This window comes from Hippoglossus hippoglossus, chromosome 2 (genome assembly GCF_009819705.1).
Source record: "Hippoglossus hippoglossus isolate fHipHip1 chromosome 2, fHipHip1.pri, whole genome shotgun sequence".
Taxonomy (NCBI): Eukaryota; Metazoa; Chordata; class Actinopteri; order Pleuronectiformes; family Pleuronectidae; genus Hippoglossus; species Hippoglossus hippoglossus.
This window is the reverse complement of record NC_047152.1, coordinates 2,581,120-2,606,576: the sequence shown is the minus strand read 5'-3', so window position 1 is coordinate 2,606,576 and position 25,457 is coordinate 2,581,120.

Below are 25,457 nucleotides of genomic sequence, written 5' to 3'. Positions count from 1 at the left end.
CACAGAGGTGATTCGCCGAGGTTTGACACTCATGTGATTGCACGGGGCTACACTGTAAAAAGTGTTACATCTGCATACAAAAGGGTGACGTCTGCAGGGGTCAGGGAACCAGGTGGAACGTGACACATTAGAAATATCTGGAGGTGACGCAACCGCTCAAGCACATTTTGTCCCCGGATCAAAACCCTACAGCACGTTTTGCTTGGGGTCCCAGTTGGTGATGTCACAGCAGGTATATCCTATCAGCGTTAAGGGCAGTGACCTGCTGGGACATCATTAATTTAGTTGCGGCCAGATGTGCTAATTCAAACTGGATAACAATGTAGCAGCAGGAGTTTTCCAGCTCCTGTGCTTCAGTGCGTATTTCACTTTAAAGGCATTTTCATAAGGATTCGATATGAACATACAAAACGTAATATGTTTCTCATCCCACTGATTGTTTTCCCAGTGCAACTGGAGCTTTTATGATGTTATACTTTTATGCAAGCTAAGCATCAACCAAGATGGAGTTTTTATAAGCTTTGGATATAATAACGATGTCATGTCTCATGGATCTAGAGCGGAAATATGGCAGGTTTTTTTCAGTGTTTATTTCTTCTAGTGTGGAACAAAGGTTTTGTCTAAATGTAAAAAGTTCTGTAGAGTTAAAAAGCCCAAAGTCAACGTCAAAGGGAGTGATGTCACGATGACGTCACAGTTCCCCACATTTGCGTAATGCAAGCCTAGCAGTTAGCCGACCCCTTACAAAGCCAGGTAAGGTGCAGCGAAATAATCATCCTGAATATTAGCAGCATATGTCTCCTTTAACTTCTCATTGTGTTCAATTGTTCTAGCCAGTGGAATAGTAGTTCCTTCAACTATGGGCAGAAACCTCTCGAGTTTAAGCTTATGTATAATATCAAAAATAAAATACATCTCAGAGCAGGGGTAGTTAATCAGTATTTAAATCGTTTGATCATATTTCATGTGAGAATTAGATTTGGTTCATGAAATATTGAGATTACTACATATCTTAAATTGTAAATTACTTGAGTGTTTTAGAAAGATTTGTTTGTCCATTTGCTAATTCATTATATATAAATATATATGTCACAAAGTATATCATTATAAGAATACATATAAAAACAAAACTTTAAAAAAAATCCAAAAAGTAAAGAAAAACCTTTGGATTAAACTAATTGGGCACGGAAATCTATAGCGTTTGGAAGTACAACACAAACAGGTGAACACAGCGGTGGGATGCAGAGCAGGAGCAGAGAGCATCAGTGCTTCATGGTGGCTTCCCCACTGTGATGGATGAGGCTGACACTCGCTGAAAGGTAAAGGAGTGTATCTAGCACTGGGACGTTGGAGGAGGCGGGTGGGGGGGGCGTCCAGCAGCTGCCGTTCAAGTCATTTGTAACACGTTGGATGCTGACTCAGCGATCCTCAGCCTCAGACAGACGGATATTTCCTCTTCACATGTTGCTGCTGCAGCTTCTGTGATTTGTGGATCTTTCTCTCAGTAGAGAGAACAGTGAGCCTGAGATGAATGAGAAGTTTGATCCATCTCATCGTCAGGGTGTTTTCATGTACGCGGGGTTTTCAGATTTCTGGGTTTGAATTGTGTCATGCAAAGTTTATTGAATGTACACTATATAACTCGGGGTCTCCTAATCAAACACCTAGTTCTATGACGTCGTGAAACAGCGTAGAATTCACCACCATTACACACTGCTCGCCAAAGTCAGTTGTAGGGCTGCATAATTAGTTGCACTTAAAAAAGTAAACTTCTCTATAATTTGTGTTTTTTTTCGTCCATTTATTGAAAAGACGAACTATAAACCTCAAATATCTTGTTTTCTCGTTTTCCAGGAAATAACTCCCAGTGAAAAAATCTGCCATTAAGTGGAAACATGTTGGATCACTGTTTCCTGATGTTAATCTGTAGTAGATCTGAGCGTAATGTGTGAAACACATCCCGTATTATCAAGTTAATACTCATTTCTGAGCCGAATTAGCTCAACTTTGGCTGAGCCGGACCAGTAATTACTGTAACGGTGTCGGGTTGTGTTGCGGCGGTTGGCGTTAATCATGTGCCATCAAACCCCAAGCTCCTTTGAGAGCCAATCAGGTATCAGATTGCTTTGGGCATAAAGAAAACAAGGCTGAGTGAGCGAGGTGTCTGGCCGCTGTACACAACCTCATCTGTCTTCCTCTTGGCGGGGGGGCTGCCTGACCCTTGACCCCCGCAGAGAGCTGCAGCATTCATCACGACAGGTTAGGTAATGTGGTTAACTACCTACTTCCTCTGTCGGGACCGGGGCTGCTCTGGGGGCTCGCGGGGCGTTTTGTCTCCAGGTGGACGATCCCTCTTTCTGCCGGCTCTGACAAAGAGATCGGAACGTTATGAAGCGATCTGCAGCGGTCGCAGGTGACAAATGAGTGTAGTCCATCATCGGGTGCTTTGGCGTTTGAGATGTTTTCTCCTCCCTCCGATTCTGTTGCGCTGCTGCTGCCGCCGCCGTCAGAGGTGTTAAATGGCCTGTCGTACCTCTCTCAAAAACTGAGCCATGACTGTGTGTCTGTGCAGAGCTTTTTAATCTGTGTTATAATAACTTCCTGCTCAATAGTTTACAAATGTATCTAAAAGTGCAGGTCACGCTAAATTAAGTCTTCTTAAAATTTAGGGTAGTCATTGACGCATACCATCAAATTTCTTTGAACACAGTAGCTTTATTTATATGTAAAAAAACACCCTAAAGAATGATGGGCAAGAGAAAAACTCTCAAAACTACCATTTCCAAGATCAACAATGATTTTTCATGCTCAAACAAAAGCTAATTTTCTGTTATAAAACAAACCTTGTGAGGGTTTTCTGATCTCCTGCTCCTATCTGCAGAATGGCATCATTACCATGTGTCTTCCAAAGCTTTAGGCAACTTAATCCACTGAGTTCAAGATTGTGTTCATGGTCAAAATAAATCAACGTTGTCTATTGGTAGGAAAATGGATACCAATTGCTGGTCTCTGGCGACCACCTCTAACTTAATCCTAAAAGGTTAATACACTATAACAAGTAAATTAACTTCAAATAACTATGGCAAACAACCGTTTTTAACAAATAATAAAACTTGGTAGAAAATAATTCCTTTGTTCAGGGTGAGAAGGCCTAAAACGGCTATTCTGAGAGAAAGACTATAATTTCCAACTGTCTCTTCCCGTAGTTTGTTTCCTTTACTTTACCTCATCAACTCATGCGTCATACTTTGCATAAGTCTTAAATTTCCGTTATTATGGTCTCGTTGAAACCTGCAGAAACCTGACATTTTTGTCTGCAACCTGCTTGATAGCCCTGATCAGTGCATCAGCCTGTTTTCATAATCTGCACACACAAAAAAACACATCCCCAGATGAGTCACAGCCTGTAGATGCAAGCGAGCTGATATCCAACTTTCCTCTTCATGTTGGGAAGTGAGCTAAGTGACTCAGATGCAGCGTGATGCTACTGTACGCACCAAGGACTTAATTGATTGTGTGCAGTTTCAGTGGCTTAGCATCTGGCGCTCGTGATAATCCCCCTTCTGTCCTGCATCAGTCGGACGTATTGATGAAGCACTCAGGTCTGTAGTGCTACATTTACTCGGCACATTAGCCCATTACAGTTATGGGCCGACAAGTAAGTAGAGACTCTTTACCTGAAGAGGGATCGTTTGTGTGCAGAGAAGCAAAACAGGCTGCGTGTGAGTGCTCGAGCCCTCCTATCTGTACCTGTATTGAAATATAACTGTTGATCTTTGAGCTCTTCACATATTTAACGCTATCATCTTTTTTATAAATGAACATTTGAAGAGACAAAACGGAGCATCGGACCATCCTGCTCTTGTGCTGTGCATCAAAACTGAAGCACAGAGGAGAAGGAAATGCTTCTCACACTGTAATGTTTGCAGATATATGGATATTGATTTACTAAATAGGATTAAGTGATACTTAACATGCACAGTTTATATAATTGAAACAAAACCTACGTTCTCATTTTGCCACAACGAAGCAGAACATATCTCTCAGTGGATCAAAATCAAATAAGAGGGAAATCTTCTTTTCTCCTTGTATGTATGAAAACTACCAATGTATACACATAAAACATTTCTGTCTGACCCCATCATGACCCCTTTTAATTTGTGTGGGAGCACATACACTATTTTGCGTTCTTAAGATGTAAAACATTATTATAATTCAAATGATTTCTGACAAATGCCTTTGTTAGGGGAAATCATTTTCATCTCACCCTTCACTTCTGTGTCAAAATAACAATTTAAAGAGTAAAATCAAATTACAACCAATATCTTTCAATGAGAAAATAATGGAAACGCAGCGCTCTAAGAGATCCAAAATATAGTTTCTGATTTCTTAAATTGCTAAAGGATAAAAACAGTAATACTTTCTTCTTCCAAGAACAAATATACACACTGCACTGCAAATATTTAACAACATAATCTCTTCACAGATTTCTATACGTTGCCACTTTGATGTATGAATATGTGCACTCAGGGGCATCTTGTGCTGAAATGTAGTGCAAGTACAGTCCATTCAGTCAGGGGAGTCCGTTTGTTGTCAATAAACAGCCACCTAAGGCCCTTTGGAATCTGACAAACACCACTTGATCTGTGGTGCGAAGACCATTAGGGCCCAGGTATATTGATGGCGGCGCGCTGCTGCACCCCGGCTGCATCCATGCAGAGAGGACACTTGTTCACTGTGTGTTTCCAATCACACGCCGGCCGTGCAGCGATGCCTAATGGTCTCGCGCTCAGCCGGTGGCACGGCGCATGCGCTCCCGATCAGCCTCCCATTGGGTGCAGTTTGGGGGGCTCGGGCAGATGGGAGACAGGCATGGAGAACAGGGAAGGGGGGGGGGGGGATTTGAAGGGGAGAGTGAGGGCGAAGGGACAGCGTATACGTGTGTGTGTGTGTGTGTGTGTATGTGTGTGTGCTGCCTCTGCCCATCCGTGCATTCAACATGCCATCCAGAGACCCCCTTTTGCGTACTGCCCATGCTTCATTAGGATGCCAGGATAATGGCCAACAAGCACGCGCCGTGACACCCCATTTCCCGAGCACTGAGCTCTCCAACCACGACAGATGTCGACAGTGCCGCCGCCGCCGCCGCCGCCACTACTAGGGGCCCCTTTACTTCCTGCCTGCTTGGCCGTCCCAACGCCAGGGAAGCAGGGGTGGCTGGGGCAGTCTCACACACCAAAAAAGGGCACCGTTGCCAAACTGAGGTGCTTATGGTGTTGGAGATTTAGTTTATTCTTTTTTTGCTTCAATTTTATTTAGTTTTTTCAAATCTCCTTTTGTTGCATTAATAGCTTATTTGCTACTCAAGCACTTGGGAATACGACACGGCGAAGGATCATTATGTTTTCGTTCCCTGCCTCACCACTGGCGCCCCCTCCAAAATCCAAATGATGTATCTGTAGACAAAACATAAACAGATGTTTCAGTGGCTGTTAGGTGTCCTCACCGGGGATGTGGATAAGGAGGAGGGGGGCGATCATTCGACATGTGTGCTCGCGAGCATCAGGGACAATGTTGTTTTAAAAGGTGTTATTATGCGTGTGCGGCAGCGGCGGCATGGCATGTGCACCGGTAATAATGTCGGGGCCGGATTTAGAGTGCTGTCACAGACGCATCAGGAGAGGGAGCAGGGGCCGCGGACCGAGGCTAATGGAGGCAAAACAACCTCCAGCTCCTGCCCCTGCTGTCCAAAAATCAGCTTTTAGAGGGAAAACACGGGCCACCTCTCAGTGCTCGCGCAACACGATACGTCAATATGAGAGGCAATTTAATCCCCTCATTTGAATATGCATCCTCCCTCCCTCTCCTCTTTGGCGTTTTTTGAACCCCGACCAGATTTCAGGACCACGGGGGGAGGAAATTGTTGTACATTTCCTGGCAAATTGAGTTAAACGGACATTAAGTAGGGCTTTAAGAAAACAAATGGTCGTCTTTATCACAGGTGGACACTGATGGCTTAATGGGGGCCTGTGAGCTGATCGTATCACCGGCTAATGGCTTGACAGGATGCATTAAGGTTTTTGTGTAAAGAACTGGCGAGCGGGGCCAGGCTGAATGGCGAAATGCAGACCTGTCAAGTGCTGCGTGTCCCTGTTTTTTCTGTTTTTTTTTTCCTGTGCGAGGAAGCAGATGTTTGTGTGTATACGGTGGACTGGCAGAGGGGAGGCCGGCAGCAGATGCCTGTACCGGTGCCAAGGTTCAGGATTGTACAGACGGTACATGTTCAGAGACAGAAAGCTGCCGTCCCTCTGCCATAGGTGGCTCCCCAGCTGAACGAGCCCCCCCCCTCCTCTGCCCCCCCTTCTGCTTAACCACCGCAACGTCCGACCCCTTTTATTTATTCATCTATTTGTTGAATTATTTACTCATTCCATCGCTCGTTTGGCCGTTTAACGACCCGCCTGGAGGCATGGGAGAGATGGAGCGTTTACTTCAGGGACAGATGACCGTTCACTTCATTTATTGGGGAAATAAAAGCAAATGCTATAACACTATGGGCCTTTACAGTGTGTGCTAAAGCGCTAAAGAGCTTTGTTCCCAAATATGACACCCTTCATATGAATAGCTGTTAATGCTGAAGCTAGTTCCACCCTTTGAAACTACATATCACAGAGCACCTCCAGTCACCTTAACAGCATAATCTACCAGAAAGCTTAACTTAACTACTCGAATTTCAAGTAGCATTTAAGAATTAATCCAAAATTTGATATTTCTTTCAGTTGAAGCTCATATAGGAGTTGGTTGAGATCTGTAGTTCTGTGCCAAAATTATGTCAACCATCACAATATGTGTCGTGTGAACACTTCATTTGCACTTGAATGGAGTTCTTGAACAGACTGAAGCCTCTCAATGTTGAATCGTGAATGTCACACAATCACTTCTCACCCCCACAAGGCACACGGTGAAAATAAAGGCCTTTTGTTCAGGTATGAAATCGTCACCCGGACCAATATTATCCTTTGCTGCGGAGGTTCATCTCATCTTCTAATTCTTTTATGATTAACATCTATTGAATGAATGCACCAAAGTGTCAGAGCAATAATGGGGAACACCTCAGCCGTTCATTATGAGAGAGTCTGCATGTATAAGGTAGTGATGCGGTTCGTCGACATTAATAATCCCTGGGAGCACCTCAGCCGCCGCTGTTCACTCTCGCTCACCATCTCCCAACACGGCGAAGGATCACAGCCTCTCCTCTGACACCTCCCTGTAGTTTTGACTTGAAGAGGGAACTTTTTTCTTTTCTGCCTTTCCTCCCCCACCTCCTCCCCTGGCTTCACCCCCACAGCTCTCTGGAAGGAGAGCTCTTCTTTGCTAAGGTACAGCTTGTTTTATTAACATCAAAAGCGCCCGTGGGAGACGGCAGTGATCAAATTCCCCTCTAATTAAAATGAACCTGGGTTGAGATTGTTGCGCTGTTTAATATGTACAGAACGCTGCTGATTGCACAAAGCAGTCCTCCTTTTGTTGGCGCGGATAATGCAGGCCCCGTCGAGGCGCCGACGTGGGCGGAATGAGCGTACCTACGGAGCATCCTCGCGATCTGGGTGATGTCCTCATTGCCGTCTGATGTGAGACTGATGTCAAATGTGGCTGGTGAAACCTAAGCCTCACCTCGCCTTTAATTTGGAGGGTGATTGATGGACCTGGAGGCGATATTGCAGAACGCTCAACTCACGTCTAGGTTGCCTCCTCCACCCTTTACGGAGCCAGCACTGTTTGGCAGCCCTTCCCTCGTCCTTGCTTCCCAGGATGCCTTAAACTTTCTCAGAGTTCAAGTTCACGTTGCACTTCGTCCTCCGCTTGTAGTGCGAGCGCCATCCTAATGGATTTGTTGCAACTGCAAAAGTTTTCCATCCTTTTGGGGTCAAAGACGGGGCACATCAAATTTGGCATATTATGTGTATGATTCAAGAACGGACGGCAACTTTTAAATGGAAAAGAAGAAAACTATATCCGCATTTTGTCAAAAGAAATTAATACAAGAAATCAGCAGAACGTTGATAGATGATGTTTGTTATCACCAGCGACTCAGTGACTACTTGATGAGGTGAGATGGTTTTCTAATACTCGGCAAACAATATCGGTAGTAGACAGTATGATAAGAAAATCCCAAAATCCGATTTGAGATGACAAAATTGCTCTTGTTAGTTTTTTAATCTCTAAATTAGATGTTGCTGAACTCTGATTGTTGGCCTTATGTTGTAAAAACTCTCCAGCCCACGAGGGTCAACATTCGTCAACGGGACATCGCGGCTCCACCTTCGTTCGGGATGTTGCCTCCTGCTCAGGGGCTTAAGATTCAGGTTTGGGCTCTGGTTATGACAGTGCGGGGTTTTGCAGAGAGGTGAGATGAGGGATACAAATTCAATTTAGGTGTTTCTGCCGATCAATGGCAGCAATCCAACCTTGATCTCAGGTTATGAATACCTGAGCAGAGATTCCATGTCAGGCATACAGATGACAACATCCACAACAACAACTCCAGAAAAAATAAATCCAATTCTTGGTTTGGTGATTTAGTTCATGGAGGTTTGAAGGTTTAATCCCCGTCCTTATATTTGGATTTGTGGACAGGTGCAGATTGAGGGTATGGTGTGACCTTTGACCCCTGCAAAGCTAACTACAAAGAAACCTCGATGCTGCAATGAAAGACCATTTGTTTTCTAGCCTTGTTCTATCATTTGTCAGTGACCTCACTTTTTACTCGTCGCATTCAATATTTGCAAAGTACCAAATCATCTGCAAACACACCAAGTTAAATTATGAGATCTCCAAAAACAGGAGTAAACTTTTTCTTCTATAAACGAGTTCTTTTACGCAAGTGAACACACAAATCGGTGAAAACCTGCTCCAGTCCTTACATGAAAAGTTGGATACACATCGAACCTTCAAGTCTGATAGGAATACCAACGTGTAATGATTCTGAGGTACAGCTTCACTCCTCTAACATCATTTCACATACTTGTTTTTAATGATTGATTCGCTCCAAATCCTTCGAGGCGTATGAGAAGCATAGAAATGCGACGTGGATTTACAACAACAATAACACTGCCCAAAATGTCTCCTTTAGATGTACATTCAACTAATTTCACCAACTTTATCTTGAGAGGAAGTAGCAACACTGAGATCACAGAGCCACAGATTGGATATTCTTCATTTGGTTCGAATTGAAAGATCACGTCCTCGTCGTGGTCTTGCTCCAGAATGGACATCCAGAGTCGTTTTTTGGAAGACAACACTGGGTTAGTGTTTGTGAACATTTGTTAAATGTGCAGCACATAATCAGCACACTGCACCACATTCAGTCTGTGTGGATTCCCGCGGATTTGAATCCAGCCTTTGCTTTTTTACAGCCATCCCACCCTGCTGTCAGACTCCGGAGCAGGTAGCTTGCACTCCATTAAACAAACACTGTGGCCCCTCACTTTTATTTGACATTTTATTTGGCTGTGACAAACGAGCAGCAGTTGGATTATAACATAATTTGTCTCCTCTTTATTACCGGCACAAAGGACACCATTCATTAATTATTCTGCCGTTGCCGCTCAACACTAACTGGAAAGGTCCCTCTTTGGACAGATGGTGAGGACAATGTTATTTATATCAATCAGTCCAAAATGTTCAGCGAGGATTACTATTCCTTGGACTGCTTTGATTTATGTCTCTGCACCTCACCCCGTACCCAACCTCACCAGCTCCTGCAGGGACACTTTAATCGAATGGGAATTGAAAACAGACTGGTGAGGCGAGCAATGTGTTTCGGCATGTTTATTTATACATCTTGCTCCTCTGTTTTTCTCCCCTCTTCGACACAAAAGTTGTTTTGCTGTTGTCTTAGCGGTGGGTTTAACTTATGGTTGGTTAACAGAAGAGGCATGACAAAATCCACATTTCCTTCAGTAATTATAAGTGTCTACCTGAGGCTGAATATATATATATATATATATATATATATATATATATATATATATATATATGTGTAATAAGCACTTGCACCAGCAAGTCATAATGTTGTCATATTATAATTGACTAGCAGGGGTGGCACTAGTCTTTTCGGGGGCTTTAAACACGGGATCCCCAGGGGACACCATGACATTTTATAACAATTACATCCTTTTAATACTACAAATCTCCTGTAAATGAACATGTAAATGTGACACATACTGTTAAAAAAAAAATGAATGGACAAGGTGGTTATTGTCTTGTTTTGAACATTTTATCAAAATTGAATGTTATATTCCCTGAAATCTCCTCTAGAGCCTACAACAGATTTTTATACTTTATAATCTAAGAATGTGTTATAGGTAGTGCCCTCATAACAAGAAAATATATTCTTTATTATTTTATATATATAGAGTATATCATGGACATTTTTTTTATATATTCCCCAACAGCTTTGTAAAATATAACATATATGTGATAATACCTACTCTACGCCATTAAATAATAATGCCACATCCTGATTGTTATTTAGGTTTTTTGAAGTGTCCTGTTTTATCCTGGTTTCTCTGCACAATAAATAGCATAGTAAACGACGAATGCATGAGAGATTCCACATTGTTAAACGCGTGCATTTCTGTTGGTTTTCCTCCCGTCTATGGCTCTAATGATGTACCTGCGTGAGGCAGGATGGAGAGTAAACTCACTTCAGTCACACCGGTTTGTAGGATTTAGAATAATGAATCTAAAGCTGCATAACGTGCTCGGTTAGTGCAAACAGAGACAGGCAGGTTTGCCCCTGACACCGCCTCTAACAACTCATCATTACCTTTCTTCTCTGCATGCTAACCAGTCCCAGAGCAACACTTGGTAGCTGGGCGCCGTGATTTACGCGTCTGTGTGGAAAGAGAGAAAATATATTTTGTAATGAATACCATTTACGAAGTAATTAGTTTTATGCAAACTAGTGAAGATGAAAGCAAAAATCGTTATAAATTATGAATCATGTTATAAGTTATCAGGGGTGCTTATCATCGAGTTGACGCACCTCCCCGTTAATTAAAAATGTTCACACGGAGTCAAAGGAGGGAGATAGTTCGCCGGCAGACTCATCAGGTAGCTGTGTCTCCGAGAAAACTGATTCTGAACCAAGCCTTTGTTCTCGCTGCTCACGCTTCAAATCTCAGATCAGGGCCGGCACTCAGGCGAGAGAGGTAAACAACAATAAGGTGGCAAGACAGGCAGAGAGGGGAAGGGAAACAAATGCTGACAGGTGTAAGAACATCATTAAACGCTGGCAGGAGTCGCACTGCAGACAGTGGACAAAAATCACCCTGACAGAAGACATGAGTTCTACGTAAAAACCACTCTGATTTCCCCTCTTTTCCCTTTACCCAACCTACATTCTTCCAAACATTTGCCCATTGACTAGAAAATTCTCCCCGGGCCCCTGATGGTCCCTGGCTCGGCGCGAGGATGCCCAGGCGCTACAGCAACGCTCATAAAAACTCAATTCATCAAGACGAGCGTAATTTGCTCCGAACGGGAAGCGCCACAAAAGGGGGCGAGCTTGTCAGCGAGACAGGTGGCTGGAGATCTCGCTCTGATACTGAGCGATATGAATAATAGATTCTGCTAAATGTACGCCAGGACCCGGGCTGTAAACACAGCTGCCTCCTTTCCCTTCCAAAAGAACAGCTTGGCTGGATGAGAAGCCCGAGCGCTCTGTCTCCACCTGAGGACTGGGGGGGGTAGGAAAGGGAGGACGGGTGGGGGGGGGGGGGGGGGGGGGGGGGGGGGGTGATTAACTAATCAAATGCTCAGGCTAAATAGGAGGCAAGGAGAGAAAGAGGAGACAGACAAAATGAGGGGGGAGAGGTGTAAGTCAGAAGGTTTTGCTCAAGCGCTGAGCCCCACAAAGGAAGTTGATTAGGAAACTGATGTCAGTTTAAACATATGAAGGATGAGCTTTCACTGGTTGAGCAGTGACATTAACGAGGACGGTCCCCAACTGGGTAACTTACAAAATAAAAGTTAAAATTTTGACGTAGGAGCCATTTTTAGCTTTCAAGTTTTGTGTTTGGATAAATGCGGAATCAGTAAAGTCAATTTTATACATATATAATATATATATGTATCCTAAAATGTGTCCTGGACAGTGTCACGATCTGTGCAGCATCTAACAGATATAGAACTACAGCTAAAAATGATTTTTCTTGATCAAAACAAAGAGATACATGAGAGCAGTCCATCTTTCTTTTGTACAGACAAACATGCAGGAGCTGTTTGAAGCAGCAGTAGTGTGATTATAATGTGCAATTCTGAGAGTGGAAATTTGTTTCCCCACCTTTTCTCAAAGACTAGATTTCCTGTTAATACCTTGAATAGATTCCTTATATTCTTAATATGTACAGAACGGTGCTGACTGCACAAAGCGGTCCTGCTTGTGTTGGCGCGGATAATTATTTTACTTTTTGACGGAAGTGTGTGTTGAGAGAACTTTTATGATCCAGAATGAATTTGTTTTAATGCTCAGCTCAGTGTTGTTTGAGCTTTATGAAGCCGTTTTAGTATTGGATGCAGAATCTTTAGTTTATTTTTAAAGTTGAACTCAAATATACACTCTGCATCCCATAATATCAACTTTATCACCAATGCAAGTGGATGTGGTGAATTTGTTCCAATTGCCCTAATTGGTCAAAATCATCAAAGTAAACAAGAAACTCGAAGAAAAAGAAAACCCTGAACTTGTTTTCAATCAAACAAAACAAGATCATCATCAGCAGAAGTTTCAACACAAAAAAAGGGTGTTTTTGTAATTTAGGTGAACTACCCCTTTAAAGTTGAGAGGCCTGTCCTCGTGTTAATAATAATGAAGGCATCAAATGCATTGCTTCAAGGAAGACCTTCTCTATGTTGGGGAGTATTTGCAGACAATAAGGGATGATTAAAGTATTTATTCAAGGGGAAAAAGTAAATCTTTAATTTCTCCCTCCTGTCCTTGTTTTCGTGCATTCTAAGTCAAACGCTGTGAATAATGCAGAGGCAGTGACTGGTGTTTGTCTTGGCTGAGACTTTGCGAGCTACAGTTCTGCGGGATGAAGTCACATGTTGCCAGGAACATCGTAGCAGTTTACTCACCGACGTGTGTACTCATGAATTATCACGTGCAATCTCGCCGTTGACTCACAATGGACTACATTTCCTTGCTGATGTAATTTTCCCGCGCCAACCGCCGCCACCACCACCAACCACCCACTCCCTGACACTTCATCGATGGCTGCTCCTCTGCACATTTGATGACTCCCCAGATGAAATTTAGGAGGGTTTTGCCCAGCCGAAGGTAATTAATTCTTCAATTAAAATGTTGTTAAACATTTTTAATGAGTAATTGGCACCGGGGAATCGGATACAAAACTATGTTTAACCAAAGACAGACAGACAACACGGATGTTTCAAAGTTGGTTTCTGCAAATCTGTTCATTGACCCACTTTTTTTCCTCCCCAAGTATTGCACGGTGCAGAAATATAAATAAAAAATCAAATGTGAAGAGTCTCCTGGCACCGAGGATGTGTCCTTCATCTCAGGTGACTACTGCTTCATTTGGCTCTCTTTCTTTTTTTTTTTCCAGTGCTCCCTAATTAGGGCACGAGACGGCACACAACAACCTGAGATATACGGAGCGGCTGTGAAATATGACATCACAGCGCAGATCCACTTAACCTGATTTCACTTCAGTGTGAACAAAGACAAGGACACGTAGATGGAGCAGAGCATGTTTCATTAATCACCACCAAATGACACAAATAAAAACACTTTGGAAACTTGTCTTTTTAAACACACCAGTTTTCCTTCCCGACTAAAAGATACAGACTACAATTGATATTAAAAGAACCATTTAAATATCATACTGCATGTCACACTAATGGATTACTATCTCCTTTAACTTACATATTGCAATCACTGAGCGGTTCATACAATTTGCTAGAGGAGGAATGTATGATTGAAAATACGAAGTCATGGGGGGAAATGTCGTCAAGTCAAAGAGACAGAAAACAGGATTTAATCATACGATTTACTGACTTGTTTAAGCTTCTTCTTCACTGATTCAGTTTAATGTTCCTTTTCTGAAGGTTAATAGGACTCATAAGACTGATTTCACTGAAATCAATGCTCAAAAACTAAGATGTTTGGAAACGTTTTCTGGAAAACTCCCAAGACTGTGTTGTAGTGTGGTTGGACAGAAACGGAGACGTTTGGAAATGCATTTGCTTCCTGATTGGTTCTTATCAGTCAGAACTCGACTACCAGCATAAAGACAAAGCGTTGCTAACACTTCCTGTTCGTAACGATTCCATCGTGTTATCAGCTGTCACTTTTCCCAAGAATTGAGTCTGAAGGAATTTTCCATGACACAGAATTCGTTGAAATATTTTCAAGAGGGGATGCAATGGGTCAAGCTCAAAGCGAGCGCCCTCTGCTGGCTCATAAGGCAAATTAAAAATTTACTTTATAATTAAAAACAAAACCTGAAAAAATACTGAAACATGTCGCAGTTCTATAGCTTCTCCCACCGGTGGCAGCACTGAGCTCACTCTTACTTTGTCTGTCTCTCTAATTTGCTCTGATCACAGTAAATCATGTTTGTTTTTCTTTTTTGTTACTTTGCACTTGACTAACGTTTGAAAGTTTTCATCACCAGGAATAAGTGGTGAGCAGATTTCAAACCGTCTGATCGTCATCAATGTGAGCCCTGACCAAAATATCACCAGAGTATATTGATCTAATAACACTGAAGACGTCTGGATACGTGTTCTGCAGTAGCTGTAGCGAAAATCACGATATTAATTTGTTGCATTCCGACACGTCATCTTTCAGCTGCTTGAACAAATCTACTTCTACTCTCGTCATCTCCCTCTTTAGCTCAGTCTCGTCCTCCTTCCGTACCCTTCTTGAAATCGACTCAAACACATCAGTGTCTGGAGGAGTCCCTCTTCGTCTGCAGCAGGTGGAAACCATTTTGCTGCGTAGTTACGAGCTGCAACGTTAGCTAATCATGAAAAGCTAGTTCGGGGAGCCTCAGTTCATTACAGCTCTGCACTCTGTAGGTTTTTGGCATTGTTCTCTCAATTAGAGACTTGTAAATGTGTTGCTTGCTTAATCACCCAAAAACTGGCCCCTAGGACTTCCCCCTAATGCAACCCCATTAAGAGGGGCCATCAAAACAAAAGATCTGCCTCTAATGGCAATAATCCCTCACTTCTGTCACAGTCAAAGCCAAACTTGTATCTTAAATGAGCGATGATGGATGAGAGCAGGCCTCCGTGTCAAAGACCTTTATTACTGGTGATGGATGCGCCCGGCAATGCCGCGCACCAAACTTCGGCTGGGGCCCATCGCCCGTCAGAACCAGTCCATCCCAAGTGTGTCTCACTTAACCCGCCGTCTCTGGAAGTCAGATGGCCGCTCGTGGCGCTGAGGGGGAACGGAGGGAGAAATAAGGGCTTATCCAAACAAGCTCATTAGCACAATTAGCACTCGTTTCCTGCCGATGGACCCCTGGAGCTCTCCTAAAGTTTGACTACACACTGCGGCGACTCGGATGACGAGTCGCGGGGCCGGGGAGGGGTGACGAGCAGCTGCTTTTACGGGCAAGGATATGATCTCGAGGCAGGTGGTGCTATTTGAAGTGTTTGCGGCGTATTTTCGATCCGATAGTGATCTGTAATAGTGAGTATTTTTTTGTATGTATTAATATTTGCAGATATTTTTCTTGGCTTTGTCCTGAATGTCTGTGAAAGGGTTTCCAGATGGACAGGCTTTGCCAGGAGAAGCAGATCTCATCAGAATTAATCAGATGTGATTCGGCCCATATCTGTCAGTCATTACATCAGCTGTCAAGGTTGACTCTCAGAAAGGGACATTTTCACCTTGTCAGTTAATTTCCAGGCCTTAATGTTCACCTTATTTCAATGTAGGTCGTGGAAAATACACTGTAATACACTTCTGGCCACTTTGGATTGACTCCTTCCTGAGTTTGTTCCTGCTTCTCCTTTCTACCAAATATCAATGAACAACAACTGGACGTGATATTATTCTTCTATCCATGGATGGAACTGCTTTAATTACAGAAGCATTATCCCTGTAAGACAAATTTTCTTATCAAGTATTTCAGCCTCACTTCTGATTTTCTGCTCTATTTCTTCTTTCCCCTCCTGATACCTCTGTTCCCTACGACCTTTGACCTTTGAATTCTTCACCATCTCTTCCCCCCTAACCCTGTCCCTCTAGGAACTGGAGGTTTCCTCTTGTGGTTCCTCTCATGTTCTTCAAGCTTCTGTGTAATAGCATCCCAGAGGGAATACAATCTAAAATGTAAATGTTGTTCATGTGAGTATTTCTAAATAAAGCTCTCCCCCCGCTCGCTGTACACCAAGCTGCAGCAGCCATTAAGGTGCAGCACACAGACACATAAACCCTCTAACGTCGTATTCTTCTTAATTATATATGGAAACCATTATATTCCCAAGGCAGCCCGGTATATTTAAAGAAACCAGAGTCCTTCCAACACTTCTTCTCTCAGGGATCTCATACTTAACAGGAGATCTGCTCTTAAGGGAGCCTCCTCTGGGCACGCAGGCTGGAACCAGCCAATCACAACTGTGGTGTTCCTACGCTGTGCCCAGGCCGCCCCAGCTCATTACATATATTTGAAGAGCGACTCCTGCAGATGTGCGTCTCGGCAGACAAACGCGTCTCTGCTAACATTTGAGGCGGCAGAGATATTTGAATTGCAAACATCCAGGAAATATGATTGTTTGGGATGTTTGTTACCACCTTGAAAATGACATTGTATTTTTTTTAAGGTATGTAAACAAATCATTTATAATTAGACAGCAGTGGTGCAAGGAGAAGCCACTTTAGCGTGGTGAATAAATTATTACAGATATATTTATCAACATACTGTAATGGCTTTAAAAGAGACATTTTCTGCTTATATTCAGGTTGGTAACTTTAATTTGTCTTATTACTTGTCTTCATCCTCTAATGTTCACTTTCCTCAAACTGTCCATTGCTGCAGCTCCTCTTTTCAGCCTCTGTCTGAAACACATGGTTTTAGCTCCTGTCTCTTTAAAGTCCCCCCTCCTGATAAAGCCCAGTCTGCTCTGATTGGCCAGCTCATCCACTCTGTTGTGATTTGTCAACTGCTTCCAGCACATGTAGGAACTGTGTGCGTGCAAGACTCTCCGCTAGATTTACATTATGCAAATGTGATTCCTTATGATGTCACTGTGATGTCATGATTCCCAGGAAGTATGGAGTCCGGCCCACAATGTGTTTCAGGAGCTTCAGGAGCGGTGTTTTTCTCTGCATCACAGACTTTGGGGTTTTTAACTTTAACTTAACACAAAAAAAACATATATCACACTAGTGGAAAGAAACTCTCCTTTAAGTTGTATCAATAATAAAACAATAGTAGATAAAAGTGCTTTTCAAGTTGCACAAAGTTGTTGTGGTTGAGATTTGAAGGTTTTAAATGCAGGCAGCACTTCTTGCTCTAGGAGATTTTTTTTAAATACAGGTGTAGAATAACTAAAGACTCACCTGAAAATTCAGAAAACTGACTTTTTCAGGCTCTGGAAAGCGTTGAGAAACTATTTGTCCTTTTCACCTTAAAAAAAATCAGCATAGCGTTTGCTGCGTTACAAACTTCGCAGGAAGACAGACACCAGAGAAAAAGTATGAAAAGCGCCTCCTTCCAGCAGGAAGTGCCTCCACACCTCAGACTCTAATTAAAGGCGTTGCAGAAGCGAGGCTTTCAGCTGCATTAGCAAGCGTTTCCAGTGACAGGTAATAAAGCAGATTGGTTAATTGCAAATGAATGCACGCACACCCCCCCCCCCCCCCCCCCCCCCCCCCCCCCCCCGTTCCATTAGGCATAAATAATTTGGCCACTTGGGTATGTGCCTCCCAAATTACTAATTCTTTTTGTGTCTCAAATTACCTATTCTTTCTGATGTTGCCTTAAGTTGATTAGCGGCTGCGCGCGACTCGCCATTGGCTTTTCCCAGGTTTTCAGCCTGTTTTTCATTTTTTCATACGGCGAAGACGTGTTCACATCGGGCTGTGGATTTGTGTTGCTTTTGTTTGCGCACACGCACAGGGGCAAGACACTTTCATCACTGGCACAGATGATAATTAATGCAGTTATTCCCAACTTGTGCATTTTTGGTGTGATTCTGCACAGGCTTCTCTTCTCACACCTTGCGTAGTTTTTGCTTGGGGATGTAGGATGAATATTTAATACAGTGGCAGCGGGCCACTTGCTTTGTTTTCCTCTGTCACACACACACACACATATCCAGTATAGATATTATACATTTTTTGTTTGTCTCTTATATACATAAACATTAGACAAGTGGTTACTTGTTGTCTGTGTTTCCTGGCAGCTGATTGTTCATGATCCTGCTGATCAAAGTTTCTTTCTCTCCTGATCTTTTCAGAAGTCATTCTCTGGGTGTGAGTCTGATCTATGAGGCGTGTGAATGTAGGGCAAGATGGGTCATATCATGTAAATTCCCTACGAAATAATCAATTTTTAATTTTCAGCAGCCCTATTTCTGGCGTTGGTTGGAATTTTCTTCTGTTCTCGTCTTGCATCCACAAAAATGATCTGATCTCTAATGAGTTTCATTTTCAAAACTTCGTCCCTTTCTGCGGGCGTTTTCGTGCAGATTTCAGATTGCGTTAGAGAAATGCAACATATGAGTTTTGCCCTCTTGATTTTTTTTTCATCACTTGATTTCACAATGCACAAATAATGACCTGCAGGCATGGCAGGCGATTCTGGGGAGATGCTTGTCCACGCTGCGTGTCAGAAATTTGCACGGCTGTCATTTAGAGATGTTGGCGTTGGTCGTCTCTGCATTAATTAGTATGTAATGTGGAACATTTTTTATTCCATTTTGAACCCACCCCACAACAGTAAGTTGGATCAATCCACTCGCTTGTAAAAAGTTAATCTTCCTGTCACATTACAGCAGATTAACAAGAGGTTATTAAGAGTTGGTGGGTTAGCTGAGGGTCAGTGAAATGTCCAGGATATTCAGTGAGTGGCAAAATCAGCCTTTCACTTTTGTTTTTTTCTAAGTTGCTCGATGTGAATTTTTCCGAATGAACGCAGCATCACTCTAATGTCATTTGACTGTGTTCGTGTCGTAAAGGGATGGAAATTAGAGACGGGACGGATTCTCGTTTATTTGCCTTGAAACCACTCACATAATTTACATGATTTGCCCTTTTTAAATTTAGGTTTGATAATGATGAATGACGGCCTTTGGATGACTTGATGCCTCCATATTTCGATGTCTTTTTGGTGCTAAACATGGACCGTATATAATATGCATGACACCCTCCCACTCCCTTCCATTATCTTATCCCGTTAACTTATCTTAATATTATCTTAATATCTTAAAAACGAAGCTGCCATCCTGCGCTTTGGACGTAATTTAGAGTCAGGGTCTGTACAGTATCCCTTTTAGTGTGGCTGAGGTCCCATCTGCTAACATGGAGGAGGCAGGATTTATGACACATACTGCAGCCAGTTAACAGTTGTAATTACAATCTGGACTTCAACATGAAGACTATTTTAAAGTTAAAAACTGGTAAATGGATTAAATAAAATCACTGCTAGACTTTGTCCTGATTGGATCTTTGCACTCAAGATTCACAGAAATCCATCCAGTCAGGTTCTTTTGTTGCTTTTGAACCAGGAAGTCTTCACTCAGCAGGTTCAGCCAATGGGAGTTAGAGCGAGTGATGCCCAAACACCTAGACAGCATTACAACTACTTAACAATATATTACTTTACCCACTTTAATGCAACTTTACACTCAGTTTGCACTCGACAGTGCTCTTATCTTAAGCTGAGAACATTTTAAGACTGAAATACAAATCATTACTCATCACAGTGAAGCCCTCTATGCAGATTTCATTTCCCTCTAAAAATGCAGCGAGACTTTCACCCGTCAAACTCCCAGTAGGTGTGATGGTGACCAGACCCCCTCCCGTCCTCCCTCTTGCCCCCCCACCGAGCGAAGCCCGCATGTCGTCTCCAGGTTGCGACAGCCCTAATTAAAATGTCCTTCCTCATTATCATCGATTGCCCCCGTGCATTTTGGAAAACAACTGCAGTGCTGAGTCCTGGCAGTGGCGGCGGCAACGGCCAAATATAGACATGTGACACTGGTCTTTAGCCCCGTCAGATGGTCCCGGTCTGACATGAGAGCGAGAAAGTGGGGCAGCAGCCGAGTTTCCCCAATGGACGCTGGACCACAGCTCTAACACACACACACACATTTAATACACACACAAGACCGCAGATGGCCGGTGCCCCATTCCAGGGTCCATCAGCCCTGAAAAAAAACCCCTCACAAAACTAAAACAAACTTCCAGTCATTAATGGTATGATTTATTCAGTATTCATTGTGTTGTCCAGAAAGTTTCTCATTTGTAAAATGTGTGACAACATTTATAAATACTACACACTGTCCCTATCGGACGTAGTTTTACTCTTCTGCTTCATCTTTTCAGTCATTTTAAGAAAACAAACAGAGATCAAAACTAACAACTATTAATCACATGTAGACAGTTTCCTGCTATTTTGTACTGGGCAGGTAATTTACTGTGGATTTTATTTTTTATTGGAATTGAATTGAGCTTCTGGAAACGATACTAATGAAAGTGTCAGGACCATTGACTGTAAACAAAGATATATGATGCATCTCCATTTCCTCCCGCTATCTAGAAAGGAAGCCAAAAATATCCCAGATACGAATGCTGCCATCTTCTGCTGATGACGTCATGTGGAGCCGGTGCAGTAGCCACCATGGTGTGGAGCAGCGGTACTGACGTCCTGCCGACACACACGCTCGACCAATCGTGAGTCAGTCTCTGCTGTCAATGATGGCGTTTCACTCAGTTTAATATCATCGTATAACATATGAAAACCATGCTTATCCAAAACATAAGCATTTCCACATACATCATACCTAAAATGACCGGAACGATCTTTGAGAAAACATTATTCGAAGTGCACTTTTTCAGTTAGATCCATCCGCTTACATAAAACTTTATAGGAAAAACTTTGCAACCAGTAGAGTCACCCTCTGCTGGCCATGCGAGAGAATACAGGTTACAGGCACTTCTGCATATGCTCTTTCTGTACTGAGTCTACGTCAATATTTATACACCGTATATACTCTATGTGTGACTCCTCACACACTACACTCGGCTTTTCGAGCTACATTTCTAATCAAAAATAATTATCTGTGCAGCTTTAAGAATCATTGAGGTGCAGTAGCCTGTAATCGACCCTAAACATTAAAGTTTTAGTTAAAATATCTAGAAACAGGAACAGGGCTCAGCGCTGCAACATGTTGCCATCAATCATTCATCAGCCAACCTGGCCACTGACAGTTAATAAATCATTCATGGGAACATATTGCCTTCCATGAATCCTCTTTTCCTAATTTTAGATATTATTTCTAGAAGTCTATGGGATGGCAAATACCCCACTACAGCCCCCTTTAAATTCCAGTGTGCGTTTTAATAATCAAGGCTTATAATCAGGCTTCATCCGCTTGATGGACAGATGGACGGACGAATGGACAGACTGAGTCAGGCAGACAGACACGCAGGCATGTCAGAGGAGGCACGCTGCCGGCTGGCGAGGCAGGAGAGAGGGAGCATCTGCCGGAGGGTTTGAGGAGCAGCCATGGCTTCTGCGAATCGGGATCTCCCCTGATGCCGGTGGCGGGCCGCAGCGGTGCCAGCGGGTCAGAGGAATCACAAATGGTTCAAAATATCATCACCGGGAAAAAAAAGGGGGCAGATTTATCGAAAAACCTTCTGAGGCCAAAAACATTTTAAACTATGAGTGATTTTGTAAAATGAGTAAGATCAAGAAAGTGAGTTTTGAAAGTAAAAAAAATCTCAGCAGGAGACGTTGGAGCCGTCAGTATCGATCAACGGCTCCATCAACAGATAAAATGCCGCTTATTTTGTCCTTTTGGGGCAACGAGAAATATTCAATTTTACTTACTTTACCAGGGGAGATTAAAGAAAGGCTTTAAGGGCAGAGTCACACTCGTTCGCATTCCCCGTGCCCGATTGCCAGAGCTTGCCCACTGAGTGAGTCTCCTCCCTGCTGGTTATCTATGGAGAGCCACGGAAAACCCGAACGGGGGCGAGGGGGGGGTTACCAAACACAGCCATGGCCCATTTGACCACAGGGGAGGCCTGTCAATGGCCCAGATAGTTCTGGTAATTTCTCAGCGTTGACTCTGCTGCTGCTGCTGTGTTTTACATATTCAGAGAGGGAATGGAATATGGGGGGACTCCCTTTGTTCTGGCGTGTGTGTGCCGGATCGCCGGGGCAGGGGCCGCGCTCTCCTCCGCGGATACGCCTTGAAGTCGAGAAAAGGCGTAAGGTATGTTTGAAATACCGAGGAGGGAGGCAAAGAGAAGTAAACAGGATTAGCGCTATCAGCTCCACTTGCGAGGGAATGCACGCACACATGAGAACACACCACATATACTGTGTGTGTTCGAGGATGCAAACGCATACGCTCACACAAGGAATAGCAAATGAAACATGAATAAGTAAAGCAATAAAGCATTCTCCTGATACGCTGGTCTCAGTCAGAGAAATATCACTCTGCTCGGACCATGTGGGCAAATAAGTGTTTTTCTTAATCTAAGTAGTCGAGTGAGATTCTGAATGGAATGATAATTGACCTTAATGCCTCACTTCTGTGAAGGCAGTGACAGCAGCTCATGGCTCATAGTGCCATGAAAGCGCGGGAGGTGAATATGAGGCGGGCGCCGGCGCTTCAGTTGCAACAAAACAGACGATCAGTTAAGATAAAAAAGCGCAGTCGCCACTCAAAACGTCAAGAAAATGAGCGCGGCGGCGGCGTTTCCCCCCCGCAGCGCGTTGAAGAATGAACGTGATTTTCTGAAACTTGTTTCTGCGTGTTTTCTGAATATAAGATATCAGAGGGGCCGTTATTTTGAAAATCAACACCCACCACGTTCCCTCCATCCTCTTCTTCCCCTGCCCCCTCCCCCCCTACAATACAAGCGGCGGATGGCGCTAATTTCACAAACATCATCTCCTCCACGCCGAGTTCAGGAAGTTGATTTATAGACGGTGCTCGTGGAGTTAATTGCAGTGCATGACACCAATCAGTCTTTGGGGAGCTTTCTAAGGCGAGCGGGGATTGAATCGACACCAAGCGCAAACAAACAAACAAACAAACATATTCATATATCCCATATTTATTTATCAATGTTTTAGATTGCGCTCTGCCTCCGAGATTGCCCCCTTTTTCTGCCGAAGATTCAATAAGTTGACAGAAACATTGTCAGCGTCGGGGTGTCGCTTTATATGGGTGCTGCCAACAAATCTGTCTTTGAGAAAATGGAAATGTATGTGTTAGGAGACCCCCCCACACCCCCCCAGCCTCCCAGCACCCCTCCCTTGTTGGATCCTCGAGAGTTGCTCCTCCACAAAATGATCATCGTTGTGTTTCGCAAGCATTCGTCTTGATTATACAGACAGCAACGCTTTGATAATGATCTGCGGGAGGCGGTCGTCAGAAGTTTGTCAAAAAACACTAAATGTCAAATCCCCGCCGGTGGTATCTATGTGGTGTGACACAGGCTGTCACACACACACACACACACACACACACACACACACACACACACACACACACACACACACACACACACACACAAAACCATTTAAACACACACACACAACCTCCTCCACTCCCAGACTTGGCCAATGAGACTTCTGCCCCGTATTGCCTCCTGCGCCTCCTCACTGTACTGCACAGGGATGCAGTGGAGAGCACGCAGCTGCAGACCAACAACAGCAGCAGTGTGTGTGTGTGTGTGTGTGTACATGTATGTTCAGGGACATAAAAACACTGCAGGGACAATTCAGCACGTGTTGCAAAGCGGTCACAGACTTATCTTTGTGTTTGCATTCGTTTCTTTCAAAGTGACTTTAAAGATAATCACTTCAACGTTGATTTCAAGCTTCTTGTTTGGATTCAGTAAATAAATGAAATGATGTATATGTTGTGTTTAAGAACCAAGATTTAAAACACTATTTGATGTTGAGAAGGGTCAGTTTGTGGAAAATAGTGACCTCTGAAATGGAAACTGAGCTTCTTTTAAATTGTTTCTTAGATTTTAGATTAGTAATTAAGTCATAGTTTCATATAATAAAATAATGATAACTAGAATGGCTTCAGTGGAGCTCTCACCTCTGCCCAGGCCCAACAGTCCCCTTAAATTCAAGCTGCACCAAATTTCAGATTCCTTCACCATTTATCTTCTAAACTTCCCCTCTCCAAGTCAGAGCATGGAGGAAAATGTACTATCTTAAAGTGATTATTATTTATTCACACATTGTTTAACACAACTCAATCAGCTTTTGTGGGCCTACACAATCACTCTTGTCACGCGCGCACACACAAACACACACACACACACACACATGCAAGGAGCTGCTTTATAATTTAAATGTTAATGACATTACAGGTTTCACTTCTTTAGAATGACTCGATCACGCTCACAAATGTGGACTGGCAGGTACTAAACGGTAAACGAGTGGATTTCCTCTTTAAAATGCTAATTAGGCTTGGCTCAAATCTGGGAGTGTGTGTGTGTGTGTGTGCGCGAAATGAAAGCACTTCACAGCCAGGCAGCCCACTGTATATGCATGAATGCTTGTGTATGTATTTGCAGCTTCTAAATGAACTGCTCGCTTTCACCACCACAATGCGATGTGACCTTTAAATGGAACTGACATCATATACAGGATTTAGTTCATTATGACGCAACCTAATGCGACGCGAGCCTTTACTTACTAGTTTATTGACAAAAATGTCACTATTAGTCGTCAAGAAATGCTTTTTTCTAGTTGCATGAATGTGTGCCCGCGACCCGCCTGCCCCTCGTGTTTATTCCGTCCCTACATATGGCCGCAGTGGCCGTGCCCGCCGCCCACCCGCCACTGACATTGACAGCCTCCCCCAGCTTCCCAGCGAGCAGGCGGCTAACATCTTGAGTCGCTGCAAAAAACGTGGACCGACCCTCCCTTTTGGCTGACGTCCAAACTCTGTCTCGCATCTTCTGGGAGAACAAGAGGAGAAATGGAACAACTGGTTTTAATGAAACAATTACAAGACACTAATTATTATGTTAATGTTTTGCTACTATCATCAGCCACCGCTAACAGCCTCCTGCACCTAGAGGTTCAGAGCCTGCCGTGTGTGTGTGTGTGTGTCTGTGTGTGTGTGTGTGTGTGCTTTTCCGCTAGGTGGGAAGATGGACGTTTTTCAGCAGGCAGCCGTGTGTTAGGCAGGAATGTGTTGAA